The sequence below is a fragment of the Panthera leo genome, chromosome E3, assembly GCF_018350215.1.
Source record: "Panthera leo isolate Ple1 chromosome E3, P.leo_Ple1_pat1.1, whole genome shotgun sequence".
In the NCBI taxonomy this organism is placed as follows: Eukaryota; Metazoa; Chordata; class Mammalia; order Carnivora; family Felidae; genus Panthera; species Panthera leo.
Window position 1 is genome coordinate 5,837,443 of NC_056694.1, and position 27,274 is coordinate 5,864,716.

The following is a 27,274-nucleotide window of genomic DNA, read 5'->3' on the forward strand; positions in this document are numbered from 1 at the left end:
ATGTTTGGGTCACACTGAGGTCCATGTGCCCACATAGTGACCTCCCAAGGTATAGACCAAAAATGCCTGTTGAAAATAGGTGGATAGATAAATGGATAGGTAGATGGACGGATAGATGGATGGGTGGATGGATGGACAATTGAATAAGTAACGACATAAATACATAACTGTACTTCCCAGAAAATCTTCTGGAATCACAGAGTATATCACCAAGGATGGAGACATATTAAGACAGTGAAGGTTAGGTGGAGACAGACTTGAAAAGCAGCTGGCATTTGTTTTGGGGAGATCTGCTGCCCAGATACCAAGGCCCTCATTCCACCCAAAGGCTGATTTGCTTGGATGGAGTGAAGTGAAAATACAGAAGCAATTGGATAGGACAAGTGCACACTACAGTGTGGACAACCTCCAGACCTCATGGCTTTCCCACTCAATTTAAAGATGGGTTTATAATCTGGAGGAATCTCAAGCATGATTAGGAAAAGGATTATTTGGGGATAAGAGACAACCTCCTAGTCCCAGCCCCAATGCCTTACTCATACATGTCATGTAGGTAGCTTCCCACTCTGCCTTCTATTTTAGGGGAACTCTGATCACCTCCAAATCCTTCCCCCGAGCCCTGTCCTCCCAGTAGACTCAGAGGAAACTATTTCCCCTAAGGGTGTAACTTTGAGTATGTTTCTGTTCCCCAGAATTCAAGCTTCTGTCAGTTCTGTCGAAAGAGGTTCTTTGTTGTCATATTATTAAAGAACTCTAGAATTGCTCTACCAAAGTTTCCCCCAAAGAGCCCGAGACCCAGACCTGCTTATCAGATGTTATTAGGACCTAGCAGAATCCTGTGGACATGGGAGGGGAGAGGAGACAGACTTGGAGATCTAGCCAAAAAGCCATTCCTTCTCTTTCTTTCCTTCCCCTATAGATTGGCACATGGCCAGTGTGAGGACAGTCACGTGGGGGTTCCCCCATGGACCATACCCCAAGCATTCACACTTTTGTATGGTTTTCTCCCACTCTGGGCTTGGCCATGTGACCTGCTATTGCCAACGGGATGTAAGGGAGCTTGACACAAGCAGAGTCCTGAAAGGGCACATGCAGATTAGGGCTTGTGATCTTGGAAGATTCCCTCTTAAAACTCTAACACCCTGCTGGGGAGACCATGCTGGGGTGAGAGATGTGCTCAGCCAACCCTCAGCTGTTCCAGCCATCCCAGCCGAAGTGCCAGGCATATGGGTGAAGCCATCTGGAGATTCTCAACCCCAACTGAGCCCCCAAGTGACCACAGCTACACAAGGAACACCAGATGAGACCAGCAGAAGAAACTTCCAGCTGAGCCCAGTCCAGTTAACAGAATAAATACATGGTTGTCATTTTAAGCCATCAGCTTGTAGAGTGGTTTGTTATACAGTGTGGTGGGTTAAAATATGTCCATAAGTTTTTTGTTACTCCCCCCCCACCACCACCAAAAAGAGCCTAATTCTCCTCTGCTTGTGTGTGGACTGGACTTGGTGACTCACTTCTAATGAATAGCATTAGGAAGTTCTTGTGTGTGACTTCCAAAACTAGGTGATTAAAGGCATTGCTGCTTCCTTCCCCGCCTCCTTCTCCCCCTCTGTCTCTCAGACAACTGACTTTGAGGAAAGCTAGCCACCATGTCATGAAGACACTCAAGCAGCTCTAGGGAGTGATCCACACGTGAGGAACTGAGGCCTCCTGCCAATGGCCATGTTGAGTGCGCCATCTTGGAAGCAGATCCTCCAGTCCCAGTTGAGCTTTCAGAAGACGGCAGACCCCACCAACATCTTGACTGCAACCCACAAGAGACCCTGAACCAAAACCATTCATCTAAGCCACTCCCGGATTCCTGACTCTTGGAAATCGAGTGAGATAATAAATGTTCATTATGTTGAGCTGGTAAGTTTTGGGGTGATTTGTTATGCAGCAGTAGATAATTAACACACCCAGCAAGAGATAACTGAAATAGCTGGTGTGCTCTGGTACCATGCCAGAGGTTGTCAACGTTCTAGACTGTGACATGGCATATGGCCTCTCCTCCAAGCTTCCTGAGTGTTGCTTGTCCTGGCTACTCCCCTGGAACCCCCAAACCTTCTCTTGATTTCCCAGTTATAAGGGGGTCATCTCTGGCCTGGCAGGGGTCCTACAGAACCCTGGAGCCTGCTCTGGCTTATGGCCATGTCTATCCACAAACACCAAAGCCCAATTCATGGTGATGTCAACTATTTTGATGCCCCCTCACTCACTCATTCTAGGGGTTAGCAGAGAGTTGTCATGGCTGTCTTCATCATGGCTGTCTTCACAAGGGAGACCTGTGGTGTCTCCCTCCCTATCCTGCCTCTCAGAGGGAACAGCCGACAGGGTGGTTTGGGGGAGGATGTTTTCCCAGGACGTCTCCCTAAGGAACAGGGTCTCTTGTGCAAGAACCAGAAGGCTGTTTGATTCCCACCTCTTCTGGAGCCCCTCACCCTGCCTAATACAAGCAAAAAACATCTTGCAGACAAATGCATGTACATCTCTCTGCTTTCCATCCCTCCCTTTGATGGATTTTCCTATCAGTAGAGGGATGCCATCAGAGCATCACAGAATGAAGCTCTTATGTAAATCTGCCCCTTAGGACTCCCCCTCCTATAATCAGGCATTTTCATACATTGCTGGTAGGAGTACAAAATGGTACAACCCTCCCATGGAGGGAAATCTGATCATAGCTAACAAAACTTCATGCATTTTCCCCCAATCCAGCAATCCCAGTTTCTGGAATCGACCCTGAAGATACACTTCCAATGATACTACACAGATATACTGGTAAGTGATGACAACATTATCCGTAATAAACACTCATACATCTGAGAGTGGCTGAAAAGCCTGTGGTACATTCGCATAATGGATACTATGCACTTGTTGAAAAAAATGAAGATCTCTATATCTTGATATGGAGTGGTTTCCAGGATACACTGCTAAGTGGAAAAAACAGTATAAAAAGTATTTACTGTGTGGTTGTTGTTTGTATAAAAAAGAAAGGAAATATATATATATATATATATATCGGCTAATTTAATATATATATATATATATGTATATATATATATATATAAATCAGCTCTATATATTGACTAATATCGGCTAATTTTTGCAAACAGAAACATCAGACAGTAACCTCAAAATTAATGAAATTGGCTACCCCAAGGGGGCTACTTCTCTGACTATACCTTTTTTATACAGTTTTCACTTTGGTATCCAAAATGAACTCAACAAGGTTGGAGGGAAATGCCCCCAAATGATTAAGAACATAAAAACAACAACAACAACAACTACAACAACAACAACAACAACAAACCAACAAAAAATGAACCATACTATATATGAAACTGATGACATAACCATATAGAGAACTTTTTACAAAAAATAGTTAATCCAGGAGCACCTGGGTGACTCAGTTGGTCAAGCATCCGACCCTTGATTTTGGTTCGGGTCATGATCTCACGGTTCTTGGGATCGAGACTTGCATTGAGCTCTGCACTGAGTGTGGAGACTGCTTGAGATTCTCTCTCTCTCTCTCTCTCTCTCTCTCTCTCTCCCTCTGCTCCTCTCCCCCACTCATGTTCTCTCTCTCTCTCTCTCTCAAAATTAAAAAAATTTAAAAAAATAAATAAAAATAGTTGACCCAAAGTTAAAATAATTTTTTTAATGTTTATTTATTTTTGAGAGAGGGAGAGAGAGAGACAGGGCATGAGTAGATGAGGGACAGAGAGAGAGGAAGACCCAGAACCCGAAGCAGGCTCCAGGCTCTGAGCTGTCAGCACAGAGCCCAACATGGGGCTTGAACCCACAAACCTCGTGATCATGACCTGAGCCAAAGTCAGATGCTTAACCGACTGAGCCACCCAGGCGCCCCTCATCCAAAGTTTTTTTTAAATCCCCTCAAGCTTTCTTAGTTGGCAAGTCTCAGCCACAATAGGCGTTCAATAAATGCTTTCTGAAGTGAGTGAGTGGATGGGTGGATGGATAGGTCAAGGACAAAGGCAGGGAGCTGGGTGTTTTATTTTCCCCTTAGCCCAGATGTCTCTGGGCCGGTCACAATTTATGTAATGTAAGGTCTTCGTATTGCAAAAATGAGCCGCAGGCTGTTTCCATGGCCCTCTATGACATCTCATGCTCCCCAACACGATTCTGAAATCCCACTCTTGCTGGCTTCCTCCCGTTCCTGGTCCTGCCCACCCCCCACTTCCTTACCAATCTCCCAGGGGAGATGCTTCTTCATAAAACAATTGCTATTTCATTTGTTTGCTGGGACTGCCATAACCAAGAACCACAACTTAGGCAGCTTAACAGAAACGTATTGTCTCTAGGTCCTGGAGGACTGGGGGGTCCAAGATCAAGGTGTTGGCAAGGTTGGCCCCTTCTTTGGGATCTCCTTGGTTTGTAGATGGCTGTCTTCTTCCTGTCTCACATTGTCCTCCCTCTGTATGCATCTCTGTGTCCAAATTTCCCCTTTTATAAGGATGCCGGTCGTATTGGATTAGAGCCCACCCTGATGATGTCATCTTAACTTGATCATCTGCAAACAGCCTATTTCCAAATAAGGTCACAATCACAGGTACTGGAGGTTAGGACTTAAACCTTCTGGAAGGATACAATTTAACTCATAACACTTGCAGATGACCTTGACCTGGACAAAGGCATTGCTGGTAACCAGCAGGACTACTATACGGATTAATTATTAATACATATAAAACATCAACAACAGTGGGGGGGGACATAGCAAGTACATGACTGTTTATGACGATGACAATGATGATGATTACATACTGAGACATGGCCTCCACTCTCACTCATACTCTAAGGGCTCACCAATGAGCAGATGACACCCCAGTGAGCCACCTGCCAGTCATTTTCTGTCCTACCCTCAATGACTGGCCGCTTGACAGGTTCACCGGGCCCATGGCCCAAAGTGACAGGTCTGGTTCTGTGTGTTCAGGCTCAGAGGAAGCCCAAACCACTTATAGAAAAATGTGAATCCGAGAAGGAAAACTAATACCGGAGGGACCAGGGCTATCTCACATTCCCAATGCCAGTAGCCTTGACACTCTGTTGTAGATGTGATCAGAAAAGTTTCAGCTCTCCAGAGTCTCCCCTAATGTTCATAACTGTACATAGGATTTAGCGTCAAGAAGATGCCCAAAGAGCAGGCGGGTTTGTGCTGCGTTGGCAGACATCAGGGTCCTAAGGATCAGAAAGGCCGGCACTGCCCACCGGCCCACGCGGCCGGGAGGTCTGCCTAGGACAGCCTAGGAGGAGGGCTGGGGAGGAGAGGCCCCTTTCTGGCCCCCGTATCACACAGACTTGCGGCCACCTTTGCAGGGAACTCAGGCTGGTGTCTGTCCGGCTCTGCCCCGGGGTGTTGCCCTGGCTCCACAGTTCCCTCAGGGTTGGAGAGCCTAGACGGCCCCTCCTCTTTCCCCTCATCAAATACTAAGCAATTATGTCAAAAGGATGCTGAAACAGGAGGCCGCCCTGGCAGGGCTGGGAGGTGGGGGGTGGGGAGGGTGGGGGGGGGAGGCGGGGCCGCAGCTCTTGGCTTAGTTCAAGGCACAGGGTCCCATGTGCTGCCAGATGACAGAATGCATTTGTGCATGAAAAGAGAAGCCTCAGAACAAAAGACAGAGAACAACACATGCCCCGCTCTTGGCCTTGGTGATGCTTGACATTTCTGGGAAATGAATTTAGCGCAAAAACCAACAATTCAAAACCTTGTGCCAAGTAGCTGATGCGAATAGAACCAGTGGGGGAAGGAATAACGTGAAGATGAAGCAGGTCCCAAAATAGCTGTCGTTTGCTGCTGCGTCCACACGGGCAGAGGGAGGCAGGCTGTCAAGGGAGCTGTGTATGAAAGCAGGAAAAGAGGTGGGAGTGAGGGCCCGGCTATTGAGGGAAAGAGTGTACGTGTATGGGTGGTGGGGCTTGGCGGGGGGTGGGGGGGGGGGCGGATATTCTGCTTTATTCAGATTCTCGGTCTATAAACTCCCATCAAACCGTCCAAACCCAAATTCCAATTCCCCGAGGGTCTGGCCGCTTACCGAGCCGTGGCCGTCGTGTCCCAAGGCCCTTCCTACTCAACATGTCCCAGAAGGACTTATTCTCTCATTGCCTGCCCCCAACACACCCCAAACTCGCTCCTCCCCACCACCCCCCATCTCAGGGCGAAGGGGGGTTGTCTTCCCCTCGCCTTCCCCCATCCAAACTGCCTCTGTATCTTCCATGTAGAGACGGCCTTGGGCCGTGTGAATGGGTACAGGCTTGAGAGCCAGACTGCCAGCGTTCTGAGTTCAAATCCCACTCTCCCACTTGCTAGCTACGTGACCTTGAGCAAGTTTGTTTCAGGGTCCCCTTCCGTAAAATGGTAATGACAACAGTACCTGTTTTCTATGGCAGGTAGGAGATCTCAATGACTTAGAACTTGTAACAGGACAGAGCTGTCTACATTAAATACTCAAGAATGTTGACTCTTATTATCTCTGTCATTAGTATATCCTTGCTCTCAGATATGCCCCATTTCCCTGTCCCCACCGTCCCTTCCTGAAATCTTCTCTGCCCTCTCAATCTTCTTCCAACCTCCCCCTGCCACTGGGGCATCCAGGGTAATGGTCAGCCAGGAGGGCTGGCTCCTGGGCAGGGCCAACGCTATTCCTCATCTCAGAGGTTGAAGGGACAGCCCTGTCCCTCCCCTTAAGACCACTCCCGTCCTTCCTGGCCCCTAGATACTCTTACCTTGGAGGCTGTAGTGTGTTGAATAGCATGTTCTCCAAAATTCACATCCACGCAGAACCTCAGATCTTGTGATCTTATTTGAAAATAGGGTCTTTGCAGATGTCATTGAGCTCATTTGAGGTCATGCTAGATTAGGGTGGGTCCTGAATCCGATGGCTGGTGTCCTTATAAGAAGAGGACACGACACAGAAAAAAGTACACACAGAGAAGGTGGCCGTGCAAAGACACAGACAGAGACCAATCAGAGTGAAGCAGCCAACACACACATGCCAAGGATGGAGGGAAACCACCAGAAGCTGGAAGAGGCAAGGGGGGAGACCCCCTAGAGACTGTTGGGAGCGTGGCCCTCCCAACACCTTGATTTTGGAACACCGACCTCCGGAAGTGTGGGAAAATACATTTCTATTGTTTTACGCCATCTGGTTTGTGGTAACTGGTTACGGTGGCCTCAGGAAACAGCACCTACGTGTCCCCATGCTCCTCATTCAGTACCCCTGACAAGCAGCCACCTGGGAGTCAACCTGCGTCCCTGCTGACCAGCAGCCAGGATGTGACATTTTGTAGGTGTATTTTATTTTATTTATTTTATTTTATTTTATTTTATTTTATTTTATTTTATTTTATTTTATTTTATTTTATTTTATTTTATTTTATTTTATTTTATAGAAAGAGAGAACTAGCACGAGGGAGAGGGGCAGAGGCGGGGGGAGAGAGAGAATCTCAAGCAGGCTCCATGCTTAGCATGGAGCCCGACACCGGCTCAATCCCACGACCCTGGGATCGTGACCTGAGCTGAAGTCGGACACTCAACTGACTGAGCACCCAGGCGCCTCTATTTTTTTTTTTTTTTTGACGTTTTGTAGATGTTTAATTAAATTGGTATTGATTCGGATTTTGCAATTTCTTTTCCATATTGCACAGCCAGCGATAGCTTTTCCCTGTTTCAAATGTTTTCTTAGTCTTTGAAAAGCCTCAGCACAAAGGCCCTGTGCTTACATGACCTGGCAGGTGGAGCACCCCCACCCTGATGCCTCCTTTCCGGACTTGGAGATGCCCCCGGGGACAATGTGAACCCTGCCCAGCCGCCACTCGCTGCCTGCCCTTGGTCAGAGAAAGCGGGCCCACTCCTGCACGGCCAGGGACCGGCCTCAACGCCTCTCCCGTCGGGGCTATGGAGGGGGCAGGCGTCCACTCTCTCCCCATTCCCTGGGTCTCCTCCAGTTGGACCCCTACAGAGCCAGGCAGAGGTTTGGCCAAGGGGCAGTGGGCGCCGGTGGGCGGAGACCCTCCCTAACATTCCTGGCCTCCTCCAAGCCTCTGAACTGTCTTAGAGATCGAGACTTTACGAGAGAAAAGGTCAATGCCTGACCTTGGGGAGAGCCCCCCTTTGCCCTGCCCCTCCTTCGTGGATTGCACCCCTGCCCTTTGCTTCCTGTGGCTCCCTCTCTGCCGGTCTCCCGTGTGCCTGTCCCCCACCTGGAAGGCGCCTTCCGCCTTTTGTGCCACCCAACGCTGACTGTGTCCACGAGATTCTCGGGAGGCCTCGAGCCACATCCCGCCCTGAGCCTCGGTCTCTTCCTGTGATGAAGCAGGAGCACAGAGTGCGGGTGAGCATGAGAGAGGGTGCCTGTCTCTCGCATCACTGGGCGGCCAGGCGATGCCTCAGGACAGAGTGTGACACACGTGCAGCCAAGCTGAAGGCAGTAAGTACCACCCAGGGAAGAGACCAGTGCACGACGGAGACCACGGAGAACACACATACACACACACACACACACACACACACACACACACACACACACCGAGCTCAGGTGGTCAGGTGGGGCGGGGTTTACTCTCAGCGAGGTTGGAGAGGACAGATGCACAAGCGCCAGCCCCTTGCCGTGCCTCAGTCCCCCATGGGCTGCCCGCACCCCACTTCCTGCTGCAGTGGAAGGGCCCCAACCCATCCCGTGTAGGGTCTGAAATACAGACAGCCGCGGGCACGCCCGAGGGCCACTGACCCGCACGCTCGAGCAGAACGAAGGAACACACACTGGGTCTGAAATACGTAAAGGTCCCCCCATGCGAGGCAATCATCCCTTCCCAGCCTGCGCGGGCTCCCTACCTCCTGAGAAAGAAGGGTTCCAGGCCAGGGTCCATCCCTATGTGACCAAGCAGGGACCAAATGGCTGCCTTTCCCAACACAGCTCGTTAAGTGGCACCCGTTATTTTACCTCCAGGCTTTCTCCCCTTTCCCTCCGGGGGCCATACCTCCACTCACCGTTATTTCACAGGCTGTGAATCCCTGACCCGCCCCATCCACCCATACTCTAAGGGGGTGGGGTATCCTGCAGAGCAGATCACAGCTCCCACCCATCTCGGGACACTTAACCCTCTCGTGTTTGCAGGGTACCCACCTACAATGTGGAGCCCCACGCCACATTCGTGGGCCGTGGACCTCCTCTTCGAACAGCGGCTGCCCCTCCCCTCACAACCTGTGCCATTTTACGGGATCGTTACCTTGTGGAAATGGAGACAAGTGGCAGCTACATCCCCGGTCTCTATGGCTCCGTCCATATCATGAAGCTCCAAGATCTTAATGTCCCCGTGGTGCAACTTTTAACTTCTTCTTAACTAAGAATTAGCTCAGAGGTAATTGCTTAAATCGCACCGATGAAAATCAATATGGGGTAAATTAAACGAAAAGCAAAATTTATCCTGAACGTGTTCCTTGTCGCCTTTGAATAATGCGATGACAAAGCAACTATTTTACCTCCCAGGCTTGAAGTCTTTGTTCTTGGACATCTCGAACGGAGATGTAATTATAGGGCCCATTTATCAAAAAGATTAAGGAAATCGGGGAATGGGAATTGGTTTGCAACAGTTGTGCGGAAATTAGATCAACGTGACTCTCGGGTCTGCGTTTTTCATGCCGTGTCCGGAAAGTTTCTCCAATTGCACCATTTTCTGGCTTCCCTCCCGGCCCCACAAATCAACAATCACACACAAGGTTGATCCAGAAGGAGTGTCGGAGCCGAGCGCAGGAGGCCAAAGAAAGGCCCTGCGTCCCGTCCTAACATGGAAGCCTGGGCCTCTCCACACTGGCGGGAGAAAGACTTGTTTTTCTCAACCTTCGTTGCCAAGGATACGGCATCCAATCCTCCGGATCTGAATGAAAGAGCCTGGTTTCCGGGGTTTTTTGTGCATTTCATAATTTAGAATGCGTTTGGCTTTCATTTGCAACCCGGCCTGCCAGCCCATCTCCCCACAGCTCCGCAAAGCTAACCCGTAATGAACATGAATAAATCAAACCTTCTCCGCTCCAGCTGCCTCCTCGGGAGGAATTTGGGGTGTTGGGAGGATCAGAGGATTCTCCTGGTTGGGGGTTCTTGAGACCCACCCTGGGAGCGGCACCCAGGGAACTTGTACAAAATGCACACTATTGATCTCTGCTCACAGGGAGAGGCCCGGGTGGGTTTTGCAGAAGTTCCCTGATTGTTGTGGCACACACTTTGCTCAAGAACCTGGAGTCCACGCCCTCCCTTCTGGTGAGGCCACTGAGGCCCCAGGAGGGGAAGAAAGGTCTCCAGGAACAGCCCCGAAGGTCATTAGCAGCAGCCCCGGCAGTGCCACGGAGATGGGAGCAGAGGCCCCTCTCCTGGCTCTGCTACTTGCCACCCGTGTGACCTTGGGCAAGTTACTGGATGACTCTGTGGTCAACTTCCTTGGCTATAAAATGGGGAGAGTAACATACTGTCCTCTTGCTGGGTTACAGGCGATAATACACATATACGCCGGCATGTAGTGTCCAGTGTTAACTTTTACCATGTGTGTTTGTTGGTTCTGCATCATAATGAAGAAAGTGGGGCCTTGGAGATGCCTCCCTGCCTCAGCTGGCCATTCCAGATGTTTCCAGGGACGGTCATTTCCTGGTCCAACCCTGGCCTGGCCTGCCCTCTGGGGAGCACTGAGCCATGCCAGGTACCCTAAGGGCCCTGGGCACTCAGGCCTCCCCACCTCCTGGTTTCTGGGCACATCTCCAGGCTCCTTCTTTGGCTGTGTCATCTTTGCACCCAGAGCCCCGCTCTATACCTCTCTGAAAACTCTGGGAAATTGTTCCCCATCTCGAAGCTGTATTCGTTTCCTGTAGCTTCTGTAACAAAGTGTCGCAAACTGGGGGGCGAGCGGGCTTATAAAAGCGGAACTGCATCCTCTCACAGGTCTAGAGACTAGAAGTCCAAAGTCAAGGTACCAGCAGGGTTGGTTCCTTCTGGCAGCTCTGAGGGAGAATACATTCCAGGCCTCTGGCTTCTGGAGGTTGCTGGCAATCCTTGGTATTCCTTGAAGGAGCATCACTTCAGGTCCTGGCTCTTTTCCGCCACATGCCTGTGTCTTCTCTTGTTTCTTATAAAGACACTTGTCATTGCATTTAGGGCTCACTCTGTTAATCCAGGATGCTCTCATCTCGAGATCCTTCACTTAGTTACATCTGCAAAGATCCCTTTTCTAAAGAAGGTCATATTCCCAGGTTATGGCGGAGGGGGGGGGGCGGTTAAAACTTAGGTATATCTTTTGGGGGCCACAATTCACTCCACAATTTCTGCATTTCCTTGATTCTAAGATTCTGTTTCCTCCCATATTTTAATGTTCCTGAAATCTGCATGTATCTCACGACCAATGATCATCTCTGATGCAGTATTTTGCCCCCTGCCCCAAGCTGTTATTAAATCAGTGGTGGTTGTATCTTCTTATCTACAATGACTTGATGAGGAGAAGGTAGGTAGTTCAAGGCTCTGGTCAAAGGAACCCACGGGGCTTCCAGGCTGGTGACTCTTCTTACTGGAGGCTAGCCCTGTCCCCTCTCCCTCTGCCACCTGCTAGCAAACATAGGGCACCCAGGTTGAGTCTCAGAGGGCTCCGGACCAGACCTCTCCTTTGGCGAGGCCAGCCTAGCTTTCTCACCACCACTGGAGGGCTGTGGTTCTGTGACCTACACCCCGCAACTGCAGCTCTCCAGGCCCAGAGAGGAGAGGATCAGCCTCTCCTTTGTTCATATCCAACCTTTCTCACCCCCCGGGGCTCATTCCTGATCCTTTGAATGTCAGCTATAAATGTTACCTCTTCAAAGAGGACCACTCCGTCCCAGGCAGTGCCCCTTCCCTCGCCCCTTTTCATCCCACCCAGCATACACACACAGCTAATCCCTCTTGATCATGACAGTGGTAATCATTTTGTTACTTTTTTGCTTTATTTTGATCAGTCTTCCCCCTAGACTCTCTAGCTCCATGATGGCAGTGCCCAAAACCCACTCATTCACTCCAATTTTCACATTTCCAACTGGCCACCCAAACCACCTGGCAAGCGAGTGAAGGAACAAATGAACACGTGAATGAAGAATGAATGAATGAGTGGGTGAATGACTTCAATCCACAAAACACCCCCAGGAGAGATTTTTACTGCCCAAGACACTGAGCTCAGCGAGTTACGTCCGATGCAGGGAACACACAGGCAATAAGTGAGGCTCCAAAGTCCTTTATTAGCAACAGACAAGTGTCATTAGATAGTTTGCTGTCAAGTCAGAGCTGGCCCCTGGTGCACAGAGGGTCCCCATCAGGAGCAGCTCAGGCTGGGCGCCCTGGCACTCAGCCCTGCTCCTCAGGGTCCAGCCTGGGGATCCTACAAAGGGAGGGGTAAGACCCCCAGCGTGAGAGTCTCCTCGCAGACCTCCCCCTGCAGGGAGGTGGACTGACCCAGGACCCCCAGTGCTGTGCTCTGGGACATGCTGCTCCCAGCTGGTGACTGAGGACTCCAGGCCTCCCCAACAGCCTTGCCAAGATCCTACGATGCTCCACTCCACAGCCCCTCCCTCATTCTTGCCTTCCCTCAGTGTTCACCCTACATCGTGGGCTTAGGGGACCCCAGTTTTTCCCACAAGTGTTTCTCCTAATAAAATTTTAACACGGGTCTTAGCACCCAATCTCGGGGGTGCAGAGGGAGTCCTATCTGCTTGTGAGGGGACCTGTAGGGATGAAACTCCAAAACAGTCACTGTCCTGGGCAGTGGGGGCAAAGAAGGGGGTCCCCAGCTGGAGCCCCATGAGGCTGCCAATGTGCTGGCAATTGGGTTGGGGGCACTGAAAGGGAGAAGCTTGAACTCGAGCAGTTTCGACTGCAGGCATTCCAACTCAAACCGGCAGAAGCGAAAAATGAAAGGCTCACGTATTAACCGAAAATCCGGGGAGGTCTCCCTCCCGACCAGGAGGGTGCAGGGTTCCGGCCTGCGGGGCGACTTCCCCCGCGCGCGGTCGTCCAAACGCCAACTCCCGGCTCAGCCAGTCTACGGGAAAGCCCACATGGAACCCTGTTTCTGATTGGCTCAGCTTGGGTCACATGCCCAACGTTGACCAATCACTTTGGCCAGGGAAATCAAGTGTTCTGATTGGCTAGGCCTGGACACGTGTCCGGGGCCTTGGCCCAGGGAGAAAAGCGCTGTTCAGTGTGGGAACGTGAGGAACGTTTACAGCTACTGTAAGAGGGGAGCTGAAGGGTGACCGTCAAGGGCAGCGTGTGCCCCACCTCGGGAAGCTGGCCAGAGAGGAGCCCCGGGGCCCACGGGGGCATCCTTTACTCAAAGTCCGGGCTCACCCAGGAACAGGACCAGAGACATTCCCGTACATCCCAGAACTTTCCGGGGCCTCGTCGGTCTTATCTCCAAGGTCAGTGGGAAAACTGAAAGTGACGAGGATTGGCGTGGGGCAGACTGCTGCGGAGACAGGCTTGGTCTTGAGGAAACGGGACAGGTGTGTGAGGTCAGCTTTAAGAAGGAAAGGAAAGAGGCTGAGCCCAGGGTCTGGGCAGCAAGGGGAGGGAGGGGGTGGCCAGGAGTTTGAGCCAAGAACTCCCAGAGTGCATGCTTTGTGCACAAATGTCCACCGAGAAGATCCTGTGAAGCAAGTAAATAAATAAACAAGGAACAGAGGTCTGGCCAGCCAGGTTAATCTTGATAAATGGGTCTGTACCCTCAGTCCCTTTTCCCCTCGGAATCCACAACCACCTTTGATGCCTTTCACAGCTGGGCCCAGATATTTCCTGGTTTGGGACAATAGGGCATTTGGATTTTTTTAATGGCAGAATCTGGAAGCTAATTAGGCCATTACTCTTCAAAGATTTAATTTGCTTTGATGGGCCCATCTATAATCATATTTCCAAACAGCTTCTATTTAATTACTGCACAAAATGAATGAGGTCCTTGAGCAATTTGTGTCTGATAAACTCACCTCCTGTTTTAGTTCCAGAGACAAAGACAAGGGGGGGGGAACAGATGGAGGGGGTGGGGGTAGGGGCTGACACCTCATGTGGCCATTGTCTCCCCACCTCGTGCCCGCCCCCGCCCCACCAGGAGAAGTGTTGTAGGGATCTTGTCTCAGAGCACTGACACCACAGCAGGAAGGACGCCGGTGGGAAAGGTGAGGCCCCACTTCCCTCTGGAAGGGGATCATCAGAGGTCCGGGGATAGAAGTCCCAAGAGGGCAGGGATTTTATCTGGCTTCTTTATATATATAAAGTTCATTTATTTATTTTGAGAGAGACAGTGTGTGTGTGCATGTGTGCATGAGGGGGCGGGGCAGAGAAAGAGGGAGAGAGAATCTCCAGCAGGCTCCGCACCGTCAGCACGGAGCCCAACTCCGTACTCGGTCTCACAAACCGTGAGATCATAATCTGAGCTGAAGTCAGGAGTTGGACGCTCAACCAACTGAGCCACCCAGGCGCCCCATCGTCTGGCTTCTTTACTGCCACAGCCCAGTGCCTGAACAGGGCTGAACAGCAAGAGGTGCTCGTAACTTAGCTCACCGCTAAGTGGGTGCATTGGGTGGACTTGACTGAAGTCTGTGTTCTTACTCCCTAAGGGGTGGGACAAAGGTGTTCACTGCTGTGCTGATCACCTGATCAGCTAAGGAGTCTGTCATGTAGCCACCAGGGCACCCGTTGTCAAACCACCCAGCCTTCATTCTCCCTTTTTCCGGGGATGGCACCCTCAGTTGGTTATGAGGGACCTCCTTTCTCCCTATCCTCTGTCTTGGTAGGTATTATAAGTCGAGTGGTCTCCCCCTCCCTAAATTGGTATGTTGAAGTCCTAACCCCCAGTACTTGAGCATGTGACCTTATTTGGGAATAGAGTCATTGCAGATGTCATCAGTTAGGGTGAGGTCATACTGGAGTAGCTGGGCCCTTAATCCAAAAAGGCTGGTGTCCCTGTAAAAGGGGGAAAATCGGACAGAGACACACAAACTCAGAGAGACCACCACATAAAGACTAGAGTGATATTACCACAAGGCAGGAAACCACCAGAAGCTGGGAGGGAGGCCGGGAATGGGCCTCCCCCAGTGCTTGCAGAGGGAAGATGGTCCTGCCGATGCCTTGTATATCAGCCTCCAGAATTATGATACAGTACATTTATGGTGTGTAGGTCACTCAGTTTGTGGTATTCAAAACATTTTTTTCTAAGTTTATTTAGAGAGAGAGAGAGAGAGTGAGTGGGCAGGAGAGGGGCAGAGAGAGAGAATCTCAAGCAGGTCCCACGCTGTCAGCACAGAGCCCGATGCAGGGCTTGGACTCACAGACCACGAGATCATGACCTGAGCCGAGACCGGGAGTCTGATGCTTAACCAACTGAGCCACCCAGGCTCCCCTGTGGTATTTTTTTTAAGTAAGCTCTACATCCAATATGAGACTCGTGCTCTTAACCCTGAGATCAAGAGGCACGTGTTCTAATGACTGAGCCAGCCAGGTGCCCCAGTTTGTCATATTTTTAATGGCAGCCATCATGGACTAATACTGTGGGAGCATCAGTCACAACACCCCTACTTGCTCTGGCCCTGATGCTGATGTGATGCCACGTCCCTGAAATTCGAATCCCATAGTTATGGTGAGGCCTGCCATATTCTACCCACCAGCTGATTTTCCTGGGGGAACCCCCCTCCGGCTTCCCTTTCAACTCTCAGCTGCCTCAAGCCCCCTAATAGTGAGTGAGGCTTACGGTATTCGGAACGTTTTTCTGTTGCTGGCAATCAGATGTTCCTGACTGATGCCAGAGCTACAGAGCTGCAAGGCAGATCCCCAGGCAGGGAGGGAACATCGGGGTTGCTCAGCATGGAATCACCCGCTCCTTCCTGCCCCAACCACACACATCGTTCAGCTAATCTGTATCATGTGTTTGGTTCAGGGATGCTGCCGTGAATAAGGCAGCAGGAAGAGAGATGATTAAATAAGCAATTATAGTTCATCTGGGTGGGTGTTCTGACAGGGCTCTCTGGGTGCACAGATGAGGGGCACGTAACTCGGGGTGGGTAGGGTGGCTGGTTGCTAATGAGGAGGGAGCAGTGATGCCAGGGGAAGGAGAGAATGGAGCTAGGGTGACCAGCTGTCCTGGTTTGCTGGGACTGTCCCAGTTTAGCATTGAAAGCCCTGAGACCTGGGAAGCCCCATGATATTAGGAAACCTGGAGTATTGGTTCCCCCCAAGATGGGGCACCCAGGGGATTGTGAGTGGCTGGAGCAGAGAATGTAGGACAAAGGACAGAAATTGAGAAGGGACAGGATCGTCAGGAGGCTTGCTGTCCACGGAGGAAGGTACGGATCTTAGCAAAAAGAAAGGGATAATCTAGGGACGCCTTATGCCAGAGCAGGACGTGCCAAGATCTGTGACTTTTCCAAGGGGCTGCTCTGGCTGCTGTGTGAAGAATGGAGTGTGGGGGTTTATGGGGACAGACAGACCACCCTTGCACAGGTGCGCTGCGGGCAGGGCCCCGGGTGGCCATGGAGGTGATTCAGGCAGTGATTCTAAGCCTTTTTGGGGAGAGTGGTGGCAACAGACCCACTGTGAGACCCTGATGAGAGTCCTGGATGCTCTTCCCCACGGGATGCACGTGGCTATATGCACTCACGTGCTCTTTCTCACACACACACACACACACACACACACACACACACACACACACACCATTGCAAATGGTTTTGGGGATTTTACAGATGCCTAAGACCCACCATGGAGCCAAGATTCTGAACCCTCCATTAGAGCTCTGGGTGGTCACATACTGTGTTGGCATTTGCCATTTCTTTGACAATCCTGTGTCACATCTCTCCTTCCAGTACCTGCCTCCCACCCTGAGGGCCAAAGACACTGGACAACCCCCCCCCCCCCACTCTCCTCCCCCGCTCAGCAGGAGCAGAGGAAGACCACTAGGCTCATCCATCTGGCTCCTGGTTCTCATCAGCCCCAGGCTATGGGACAGTGCCTTATCTCGGGCTTCTGTCGTGACGGGCCCTCTCCCAGGCTGTCACGGTGGTCTTTGCTTCCTTGGGCCTGCTGGTATAACAAGTAGGTGGTGGGCCCAGGGTTCGAACTTGGGTAGGTCTGACTCCCAGCACATTGCACTTCTGAATATCTCAGTGCCTGCAACGTATGTGTGTGCACTGTGTATAAGATCAAGAGAGGGGAGGGGCATGCCCAGCACTCTCCTTTTTATTTGAAGATGATGTTACAGATGAAGGAACGGCCTGCACATGGCTGAAATACAAATGGGTAAGCAATTTTGTTCCACTCCAAACTCCACGGACGAAATCGTGCCTGATGCATTATGACGGATTCTTGGGGGCAACGCAGCAGAAGTGCTCTGTCTTCTCCAAGGGGAAGTCCCAGTCTTTGACTTTACCACCCAGCATCCCGGCCCCCAGGAAAGAAAGCGCATACCAGGCATACACGTGATGATGCTGTCTCCAGGAAGCAGGAACCACTAGGAAAACAAATAATAAATAACACGATTCAAGAAGGAAGAGCATTTCCCTGCCTTCTCTTTAACCCATGGGGACAGTGATACTGATGGGGTTTTAAGGTCTCTGGGAAGGAGACACATGTTTGGAGCTCCTGGGGAGGTAGGTATTGATGGGATGTTGGTATAGGCTACAGGCGCCCATTGCTTGTCACTGGGGGGGTCTGAAAATGAATGTGAACTATAAATTCCACCAGTAGAAACTTCCTAAGGTAGGACTTTAAAGCACTTGGAATTTTCGCAGCCAGCAGCCAGAGGTCTGGCCTTGGTCGACAAAGGGCTCAGTGTGGAGCAGACGGGCCCTGTCTGTGCTGTAACATTGCTACCACCTCTGGTTCAGACCCACACACCAAGATGAGACACGGCTATTCTGGCCCCGTCCCTTAGCCTTTAAGCCACGCCACTGGCCACCATCAAGTGCCCGAGACTTTCCAGGGACCCTCTGGCTCGCTCTTCGCTGACCTAAGCAATGCTGTTGGCTCAGACCCTGGCCCGGCTGCCCCGCTCTCGTTCTTGCCGCCTACAGTTCATGAATTGGGAAACAAAGGCATCGATTCAGCCCACGTGGTCACCGAGGACACAGTGTTTCAGGGCGTAGTTGGAGGAGAAACAACTTCAGCCACAGGTCACGGTGGAGGGAGACCCCAGCCAAGGCGGGTACCGCCTGTCCAGCCTGGAACGATCCCAGGAAAGAAACCGACTGTGCTGGAGCCACTGGCTCGGGGGGCTCTGCCAGGCTGTCCCGGGCAAGGGTCTGACCTCACCAGACCTCTTACTCCCTGCTGTTCACGTCACCCACCTCCCTGGGCTGTTGTGGGGGGTTAAAAGATAGATTCTTTGGGGGCACCTGGGGCTGCTGACAGCTTGGAGCCTGGAGCCTGCTTCAGATTCTGTGTCTCCCTCTCTCTGTGCCCCTCTTCCACTTATGCTCTGTCCCTGTCTCTCAAAAATGAATAAACGTTAAAAAAATTAAAAAAAAAAAAAGATATATTCTTTAACTCAGGTCACCATAACAGAATACCACAGACTTGAGAGGCTTGAAGAACAGAGATCTATTGGGTCACAGCCTGGAGGCCGGAAGTCCAAGATCAAGGTGTCAAGAGGATTGGTTCCTGCTGAGGCCTCTCTCAGTGGCTTATAGACAAACGTCTTCTCCCTTTGTCCTCATATGGTCTCTGTGTGTCTGTGTCCTGATCTCATCTTACAAGGACACCAACCAGAATGGATTAGAGCCCACCTTAATGACTCTGTTTTAACTTAATCACCTCTTTAAAGACCCTGTCTGTGGGGCACCTGGGTGGCTCAGTAGACTCAGCTTCTGACTTCCGCTCGGGTCATGATCTCACGGTTTGTGGGTTTGAGCCCCACATCAGGTTTTATGCGACAGTACGGAGCCTGCTTGGGATTTTCTCTCTCCCTCTCTCTCTCTCTCTCTCTGCTCCTCTGCCACTTGTGTGCACGTCCTCTCTCTCTCTCTCAAAATAAATAAATTTAAAAAAATAAAGACCCTGTCTTCAAATACAGTCACATTATGAGGTCCTGGGGGGTCAGGGCCTTGACATACAAATTTGGGGGGGGGGTGCATAATTCAGTCCATATCAAATGAAATGCTACATAGAGACTGCCGGACACGTTGAAGGTGTTTGGTAAGCAGGAGGAGGCATGATTCCCATCTTTAGGGCAGCTGAGAAGGCAGACAGAGACAGAGTATAGGAAACACTGCAGAGTTCTGGCATCTTTCCTCAGTCTGCCCTTCTGTCCACCAGGAAGCCGTCCTGGGCTTCATAGTTAATTCTTCAGAGAGGAGGTAGTTCAGTGTGTGGCCTTGTACGAACCTGGATCTCCCTAGAGCTTCTGATGATGGACTCATGGGGCCTCGCGGCAGGAATCCGAGGCCTGCTCCCCTACGGCCAGTGCCGATCGTGGGATGTCAGCGGAACCTCCGGCCCGTGACGGGGTCATGGTGTCACGACCTGCCTCTGTGCTCCTTCCCGTGTTTGAGTCCACTGGGTCATGGGGCAGGGAGGCAACCCAATTTCTGCCCCTCTGACTTTCTTTTTCCTGACCTGAACCTTTGGCAAGATTTCCTCCCCGCATGCCCCCAGAGCACCTCAGGATTGTTTAGCCAGGAATGACCTGGCCCCAAAAGCAGCGGGCAGGCTCTCGGCTCCATTCAGGGCCCAGCAGCCCAAGAGAAGGGTCAGAAGAGGGAGGTTTCCTTACAAAGCAAGATTTCATAGCATCTCCTGGCCGTCTCTCTGATGGCCTCCCCTTCTCCCCACAGATTTAAAAATCTGGCCAAGCCCAAGACAGGCTTTTCTAAGCTGGTTGTGTCAAAAGGGGGGTCCTCTTGGTCTGCACTGGCCCATCTTCCCACCACACATGGATGTCCTTTCTTCCCTGAAACTTTGACACATCATATCCATTGGAAGATAGTTTCCAAAACCGTCAGCAAATTGGTGATAATCTTCTGCACCAAAAATACAACTAAGGCTCTTGTTTTGTTTTTTTACATTTAAAAGTTGGATTACAGTAGACTTGCCCCCTGGAGGCCTGTGTGTATGGAAACAATTGTTTCGAGTCCAGATGGTTTGACTTGATGCATTTTACAGGGGTGCCGTAGCCAGTGTCTGTTCATTATGCACAGAGCTGAGTTCTTGCCCCGACTAAACCACACTTTGAGTAACGGAATTTCTGCTTTTTCCTGGCCTGCCTGGTGGATCTCAAAAGCTATAAGCGGCATTTGGGGTGAAGCTTCAGGACCCGGATTGCACAGAATGGAGCAAAGGCCACCCTCCTCCTCCAAATCTCTCCTTCCCCAAATCATGAGATTTCTCCCGAGGAGCATTCATGTCATGTTGCCTACCCATCAAAGCTCCTTTCTTCTTTCCCTTGGAAATCTGATGAGATCAAAGTGTCAGCTTTCACCAGCAACAGCCTGAAGGAAGTGAGAAGGCAGATGGGCCTCGCCCACCTCCGCGGCCTGAGCCATGCTGCCAACGCCTTTTGAAGGAAATGCTAGACTTTTCCCCCATGCACCTGGCTCCCCTGCAGATTCATAAATGGCAGTGCCTACAGGAAGTGGATGGGCTCCTCAAAGAATTCAAAATAGAGCTACCATATGATGCAGTAATTCCACTTCTGGGTATTTACCCAAAACACTTGAAAGCAGGGTCTCAAAGAGAAATTTTTTACACCCGTATGCATAGCAACATCATTCACAAGAGCCAAAAGGTGGGAGCCACCCACACGTCCATCACCAGATGAGTGGATAAACAGAATGTGGTCCATCCGCGCAATGGAATAGTATTCAGCTTTAAAAAGGAAGGCGATGCGGTCACGTGCCACAACATGGGTGAACCTTGAGGACGTTGTGCTGTGAAATAAGCCAGTTACAGAAAGGCAGATTCTGCATGATTCCACTTACATGAGGTCCCTGGAGGAGTCAAATGTAGACGGAAAGTAGAAGCCAGTAGTTTATGCTCTGCCTCCCACTGTCATTGGCCACAGGGCTGTTCTCTTGGTGCTCAGCACATGCGGATCTGTCCCACCCAAGTGTGAACCAAGAGCAAGCCCACGCAGAGCTGGAGGTACTCAGGCCCAGCTGCCTCCCACGTGACATGCACTGTGTGGCATGAGGTTTCAAGGGGTCCCCACTACACTGGCTCCCACCTCGGTTATGTGTGCGGTGAAGGTTCTGATGTTGCGTGTGTGGGATGGCAGGATGGGTGGGGGAACCTGTGAAGGTGGCAGTCCCCCAGTCGTGGCTAAGTGGGAAAGGGAGATCGGTAGGAGTAAGTAGGAGAGTGTGGGCCTGGAAACCAGCAAGCCTGGGTTCACATCCAGCATCCACATCCACGAGATGCATCAGGACATGGCTTCGAGCCTTATCTAAAAATAAAAAATCCTACCAGATGGGGAGTATGGTGGGAAGCCCTGTGAGATTTCACAGGGGTCTGGGGAGTGTGGGCTACCCTGGTGACTCACTTCTAAAAACAAATAGAACATGGCAAAAGTTATGAACTGTCACTTCCAAGATTAGGATACAAAAGGACTGTGACTTCAACCTTGCTTGTCAACTTTTGTCTCTCCCCTCGCTCCAAGGGAATTGAGCCACCATCTTGTAAACTAACTTCTGGAGGGACCGCATGGCAAGGAACAGGGGGCAGGTCCTGGTCAACAGCCAGGAAGGAACTGAGGCCCTCAGAGAACTGAATCCTGCCAACAGCCAAGTGACTGGATATGGAAGTGGACCCACCCCAGTTGAGCCTTTAGATGGGACCATAGCCCCAGCCAACACCTTGATTACAGCGAGAGGTTATCAGCTGAACTCTCCCAGCTAGCTGTGCTCAGATTCCTCACCCACAGAAAAACATGAAATAAAATGTGTTGTTTTAAACCACTGCTCTTGGGGCAATTTGTTACAAAGCAGTAGACAGCTAATAGAGGGGGTACAGGGTTTGGTATGCAGTATTCTTACAGATACTGGTTCCTTTCTTTTTCTCTCTTCCTACCACAAATCTCTCTTTCGTAGCTCTGCCAGCCTGCCGTGCTCATGCACCCAGAGGGAGATCTGCACCAACCCCTCAGAACAATAGCTTGCTGAGTGACCCTGAATCATCTGGAGCAGGTCACATTGTGCCAGCCTGTGTAAGACTGGGTGAGTAATGGCATTGTGAAAGTTTTCCCTGAAAAAGAAGTGAAATCATACTAAAAATAATAATCATGAAAAGTCAAGCCACTTAGTTAAAAAGAAAGAACTAGAATGCACCTCAGAGAACTTGAGTCTACCTCCTCACCTGGCAAGTAGAGAAACTGAGGCCTGGAGAGTAGGAAGGTTGTTTGAAGAGCAGAACCAGATAGTTAATCATGGAAAAGCAACGCTTAACTCGGTGTTTCTTGGTGAACTAGAACAGATTGTCTGTGATTGGGCCAAACTCAAGATGTGATTCTTGGGGAAGCAAAACCGGGCCTCAGGGCACCACGGGCCTGCCGGACATGAGTGCCTGAGATGAGAGGGTCCTTGGGAGTGTAAAGGGGCACCATTTGCTTGAGCTCAAGAGGACAGCCACCCATGTATGAGTGGGCTGGAGGGGACATGAGTGAAGAAGGGGCTTCTGTGTTTGGAAAGCCAGAGGCTCCTAGACTCCTACAAACACCTGCAAAAGAGGGTGCCGCCGTGGGGAGGGAGGTGAGATGGCCATCGGAAGTGCTTCCTGGGTCCCCTGGGCCTGGCTGGCCCTCAGGACACAGGTGAGCTCTTGGTCTGTCTCCATCTGGGTGCAGCCACCCATGTGCACAGGTCACTGAGGTCCTGGCCAGCTCCGGGAGGCTTCCCCCAGGACCAGGACCCATCCTGGGGAGCACAGGGGGTCCAGGGATGGCTCCAAACTAAAGCTGCTTGGGACAAAGTGGGGATGAGGTCTGGGTACCAATAGCTCTCCAGCACCTCCAGGTGATGCCTGAGCTCCTCGCCTCTGAACCTGTTCTGCCTTCGCCTTGCCTCCCACCCCCCGCTGTAACGTAACACGCAGTGCTCCCACCGCTGGATAAACAGAACGGCACCTCCTCCCAAAGGTGAACGTGGGATCACCACACAACCCAGCGCTTCCACCCTGCATATATACCCGGAAGGGCTGAGCGAGGACTTGAAGAAATACTTGATTTTAGCGCTGTTAACTCACAGTTACTCACACGAGCCTACAAGAGAAAGCAACCAGATTTCCATCAGCGGACCAGTGGACCAACAGAAGATGGTCTATCACATAGAATAGAATGTTATTCAGCCTGAAAAGGGAAGGAAACTCGGACACGTGTCACAACAAGATGAACCTTGAGGACACAGCTTGGTGGAACGAGCCACTCACAGAAAGACAAAGGTTGTCTGATTGCACTTGTACAAGGTCCCTAGAGCTGTCAATACAGAGAGAAAGTAGATGGGTGGTGCTCAGGGCTGAGGGGGAGGGGAATGGAGAGTTAGAGTTTAATGGGTGCAGAGGTTCATTTTGGGGAAGATGGAGAAGTTCTGGAGATGGATAGTGGTGAGGAGAGCACAACGGTGTGAACGTGCTTAATGCCACTGACCTGTGCGCCTAAAAATGGTGAAAATGGTCTATTTTATGTGTGTTGTACCACAGGAAAAGTGAATACATTAAACAACTCGGTAGTGGTGAAGGGGCTTTGCTCTCTCCAGAGTGAGCAAGATCATCTACTGAGCACCCCCTCTGTGTCCGGGCAGACCCAGAACCGGTGGTCTCAGGGGTCCTCATGCTGAGGCAGCCCACCCTGGGGTCTGGAAAAAGACCCACTTTGAATCCCAATAGACCACCAGACAGACATAGCCCTGGGCACCCATCGCACGAGATTACGTCCAGAGCTACAGGCCCTAGGGAGACATCAAGGCCGATGCCACACAGGAAGGCCAGATTGCTGTACCCATCCTTTGTGTCCAGCTGTGTCAGAGGCCGGTGGAGGTGTGAGCCATGCAGACTGGCACTGCACATGTAGGGACAGAGGTGGGCAGGGCAGTGGATGCTGGCTTCGGGTTGAGGGCCATGAGGGAAGGACAGGGCAGCTCTGTGTCCATCAAGCCTTTGTAAGGCTGTGAGCTGCGGCTCAAGCCTATCCCTCCCTGTCCCTGGTCCTCTGTCTCCCCTGTACGAGAGTCGGATGGTCCTTAAGGGCTGTCCCAGGACAGCAGCCGGCTGCAGTTCCCCTTGAGGGATGAACGTGTCCTACACGAGGGATGAACGTGTCCTACGCGTGGGATGAACGTGTCCTACGCGTGTAGAGCATCACAGCTGGAGCAGTGTAGCAGACACCCGTGCTGTTGCCTGGCCAGTGGTTCCTAGTGACCTGGAGAGCTCATCAAATTAGAAGTGCCCCATCTTGCCCCCTGAGAGTCAGCACTGGGGGCTGTGGACTCTGATGATTCGGACCTACCACCCCAACACTTCTGAGCCTGGGGGGCCCCCACCATTCACTTCACAGATGAGACCCAGGGAAAGATGAAAATGGCACCAAGATAGGTTTTCTCAAAACGAATAACCCAAAAGAGGCAGCTCGTATTCCTTTCATTTCTTGGGATCCAGCTGGACAAGGCCAGGCAGGAGGTGGAGGAGGGGAGCCTCTCTGTCCTCTGTATCATCTTTGTTGCCATGACAACAGCAGCCATGCTCTCTGGAGTGTTCCAGGTGCTGATGCTTTACAGGGGCTTTCTAATACCTCCAGACACTCTCTCAAGGTAGTTGCTACTCTCCCCACTTTATGGATGAGAAAATTGAGGTTCAGAGCGGTTGGCAGACTGGCTCAGGGTTCCCCAGCAGAGGTAAGGCCAGGATTTGAACCTAAACTAATCCCCTTACATCACACAGCCTCTGAGGTCCAGAACTGAAGTGACACCCTGAGCATGGGGGATGACCGGAGCTGAGGAGCACCCCCCGTCCCCTCGTGATTGTGGCAGGTCCCCAGGGCCAGATTGTCAGCACTGGGCTCAGCAAATGCTGCTGGTTGGAAAGCCCAGGAGCCGCCCCTGCCCCAGAAGCCAGCTCCGGGGGAACTCACAGGGCTGCACCGTCCAGCCGACTGGACGGCAGGCCAGCAGCGAGCGCATCCTCTTCCCAGCGAGTGGCGGCAGCAACATTCCCGAGAGCCCGAGCAGTGGGTGCATTCCCTCAGCTGCCCCTGCACGTCTGCATTCCCTGTCCCTGCCCCCCCCAGAGGGTCAGTTGTACCCACAGTGTCGGCCAGTTTCCAACCCTGTCGGGGAGGCGCTAATAGCTCACAGCGGGCACGGGCTCAGTTTGAATCAGGTTGCTGTTGATGTTATTTGGGGAGAAATGTTCACTTCCAGCCCCCACGCTGTACAAACAGACCGGGGCTCATATCCAGGACTGCATGCCAACCAATTCCAGAGGGGTGGCAGGAATGAACTCCACTGCCATGCCGGGATCAGGGGGCAGGCTCTAGCCTGACGGGGGACTCCAGGGATGGGCTGGTGGGAGCTGTATCAGGGCCAGGGGCAGGGGGTTTAGTGGGAGAGGTGCGGACAGGCAGACTTGCCCAGGGGCAAGATTTGGAAACTGCAGCAGCCGGCCTGGGGTCCAGGCTTGCCTCCCTGTGCCACCAGGCCCAGGATGTGAGTCCCTTGGGGCCACAGGCCAGGCAGCGCCAGCCCTGGAGGGCAAGACCGGCATGCAAGTTCAGCTTGCCCTGAGCACCAGCCACAGGCTCCGGGGCCAGGGGCCAATGGTGAGAGAGGACAAGGTCCTTTTGTGCCTCCTGCAAGGATGGCATTCTTCCCTCCAGTTCTCCCCTCCAGGCCTCTCCAGGCCTCACGCTCAGGCCCTCCCCTCCACGTCCAGGTCGTGCCTTGGCGTGCGGACATCTGTGTGCACCGTGGTCCTGGAAGCAGGGACTGTCTAGTGCGTGCCTCCTGGACACACAGCTGGACTGTGCTTCCCAGCCCCCCAACCCCTGGGAGCCTGGCCCATCAAACCCTCCTTCCCTGGATCCCAGGCCCCCCCCAGGGAGAGTGGGGCCATTTGCTGGAAGGAGCCTGGGCCCCTGCATGACCGTGTGGAGCTGAGCAGCCACAGAGCCCACGTCAGGCTCAGGTGTGAGAGACAAGTAGATGTCTACTGTGGGAAGTCACTGAGCTGTGCTGTGGTGTGTGTGTGTGTGTTTTTAATGTTCAGTTTGAGAGAGAGTATGAGAGAGAGCAAGTGAGGAAGAGGCAGAGAGGGAGACAGAGTCCAAAGCAGGCTCCAAGCTCCAAGCTGTCGACACAGAACCTGACACGGGGCTCAAACCCACAAACCGTGAGATGCTGACCTGAGCCAAAGTCGACGACACGAACTCGAACTCTGTGTCTGCCTCCACATGGCTTTACTTGGCGTCTGTGTGCAAATGCATGCATCCGGGCCTCTTCTCTTTTAAGGACACCACTCACTGAGCCAGGAGTTAAATCACTGCCCTGTCGCACCAACCTGTGGATGGGATTGGTGGCCCGGTGAACCACGGCCTTCTGGTGTTCATGCCCTCCCGTGGTCTTCCTCCCACTGGAGCCGACCCTGTGACTAGAATGTGCCACATCCGGGCCTGGCCTGCCAGAGGGCTGCCGGCCTCCGCTGCTCCCCTCCTGGACCCTGCACCTTGGGGAGCTCTGTGCACCCATCTACCAAGTCCAGGTCCCCTCCGGGAAGATGAGCCGGAGAGGCAGGCTGTTGTACTGTGCGGAGCAGGGAGAAGCCCAGTGGCCTCACGGTCCCGTCGAGCCCCCGGATGACACCAGCCCAGCCTCTCTCTGGAGGCTTTCAGGGGGATGAAGAACTGCCCTGCTGAGCCCCGCCGGCCCACAGGACTGGGAGAGAGAACAGAATGGCTGTTGGGGAGCAGTCTGTTACTTGGCAGTGGAGAAATTCAGTTACAGGAATCACACTCCACCTCCTTTGGGACTGGAATCTGCAGAAAAATCCTTTGTGAAACCTCAGTGGGAAAGGACCCCAAGAAGCACGTGTTGGTGTGTCTACTGGGATCGAGGCTCTTTGGGGAGGCTCCCTTTTCCAACCATCTCTACTCTGCTGTCCTTTCTTTGATGTTGGAACTAAGAATTACGGAATTGTTAGAAGCAGTAGGGCCCAAAGAGACTCAAGCTTAGGGGCCCTGGCATGATCCCATAGGTCGC

General features: G+C 51.9%; 3 long non-coding RNA genes across 3 annotated transcripts in view; 2 read left to right on the plus strand and 1 right to left on the minus strand.

The window, feature by feature from the left end:
- LOC122209811 overlaps positions 1-9,425 on the plus strand; it is a 37,715-nt gene extending 28,290 nt beyond the window's left edge. The window contains exons 9-11 of the long non-coding RNA XR_006197764.1: positions 1,621-1,911; positions 2,755-2,817; positions 8,370-9,425. This is a non-coding gene — a long non-coding RNA (uncharacterized LOC122209811). The remainder of the gene's footprint in view (positions 1-1,620; positions 1,912-2,754; positions 2,818-8,369) is intronic.
- A 3,806-nt stretch (positions 9,426-13,231) lies between these two features.
- LOC122209829 lies at positions 13,232-16,957 on the plus strand. Its single transcript, XR_006197771.1, has 3 exons — positions 13,232-13,477; positions 14,161-14,227; positions 16,910-16,957. It is a non-coding gene; the product is annotated as an uncharacterized LOC122209829 (long non-coding RNA).
- A 524-nt stretch (positions 16,958-17,481) lies between these two features.
- On the minus strand, positions 17,482-26,840 carry LOC122209828. Its single transcript, XR_006197770.1, has 3 exons — positions 26,769-26,840; positions 26,422-26,576; positions 17,482-17,553 (listed from the first exon to the last, which is right to left on the minus strand). It is a non-coding gene; the product is annotated as an uncharacterized LOC122209828 (long non-coding RNA).
- Between the last annotated feature and the right edge of the window lie 434 nt (positions 26,841-27,274).